Raw genomic sequence first — 1,595 nt, 5'->3', positions numbered from 1 at the left:
AAAAAAAAAAAAAAAAAAAAAAAAAGAGTGTTCCATTAGTCCTAGATGGTAAATGATAGTGGGTCTTTTCCCTTATATACTGAAGATTAAAACAATCTGGCCAGGTGCAGTGGCTCATGCTTGTAATCTCAGCACTTTGGGAGGCCAAAGCAGGGGGATCACCTTAACTCAAGAGTTCAAGACCAGCCTGGCCAACATGGTGAAACCCCGTCTCTACTAAAAGTATGAAAATTAGCCAGGTGTGGTGGCATGCACCTGTAGTCCCAGCTACTTGGGAGGCTGAGGCAGGAGAAATTGCTGGAACCCAGGAGTCAGAGGCTGCAGTAAGTACCTTAAGTACCCTGGAAAGACATATAAGCCCTACAAAGATTTGCAAACCTGCCACATTGGTGAAGTTTGTGGGGATATAGTGGTCTGGGGGAGTGCTAGTACATTTCCTCTAAAGTAAAGGACAAGTTCTTGTACCTCACACGTCTTACTGCTAAGAAATAGACACAATGCCTGGTGGGTCCCTTTGGAGTTTGGAGGCAGCTTTTAGCACACTTGCTAATACTGCTCTGACTCATTCCTTAGATGATTTAGAAGGCTGCCAGTTCTGAGTGGGCAGAGAGCAAGAGAGGGTTCTGCAGTGTGTCCAGACTGCAGTGCGAGTGGGGCCTGCTTATCCACAGGGATGAGGGCTCCTGATATTTTAATGGGCCCTCAAAAAGATTTTAATGTATTTTAAAATCAAAAGATAAATGAATAATAATGAGTCCATCCTAGATTATGTTCATTTTTATACCACCAATGGAGTCACAAAATAGAATTTTAATTTTTTTTTTTTTCTTTGAGATGGAGTCTCACTGTGTCATCCAGGCTGGAGGGCAGTGGTGCCATCTCAGCTCACTGCAACCTCCGACTCCTGGGTTCAAGCCATTCTCCTGTTCAGCCTTTCGAGTAGCTGGGATTACAAGTGTGCACCACCACCCCTGGCTAATTTTTGTATTTTTAGTAGAGATGGGGTTTCACCATATTGGCCAGGCTGGTCTCGAACTCCTGACCTCAGGTGATCCACCTACCTTGGCCTCCCAAAGTGCTGGGATTACAGGCGTGAGCTACTGCACCTGGCCTTAAATTTTTTTTTTTAGATGAAAGATGAGGCCTGCCAAGGCAGGAATGCCTAGTGTCCATGAAAGTCATAATGCAGCCCTAGGTACAAGCTGCTGTGCCCCTTCAACCATATGATCCAGCCGATCTGAAAGTGTCAGAAGTGTCACAGCTATATCAGCACACCATGTAGAGCATCTTGTGAGATCCACAGGGAGGGTTAGAGTGCAGCTCCCTAGAGTTCTGTACCAAGGCCAGGCCCTCTCTGGCAGAGAGGACTCTCCATTGGAAAAGCAGCTCCTGGCATGACACTGAACCACAGTAGATACGGAGTACACCATGGGATGCAGGTGACCACGTGGCAGAGCTGCCTGTCCGTTGTGAGCTGTGTATTGTCAGAGCTTCCAAATAAAAATGCTAGTTATAATGCTTCGAGTTATATGATGGAAATGGTTTATTTGAGGTTGGGTCCAAGCAGGTTCAGGAGGCACAAATAAATTTCATGA

The sequence above is a fragment of the Mandrillus leucophaeus genome, unplaced genomic scaffold (genome assembly GCF_000951045.1).
Source record: "Mandrillus leucophaeus isolate KB7577 unplaced genomic scaffold, Mleu.le_1.0 Scaffold185, whole genome shotgun sequence".
Lineage (NCBI taxonomy): Eukaryota > Metazoa > Chordata > Mammalia > Primates > Cercopithecidae > Mandrillus > Mandrillus leucophaeus.
The sequence above is the reverse complement of the archived record's forward strand: the minus strand, read 5'-3'. Positions refer to the sequence as shown.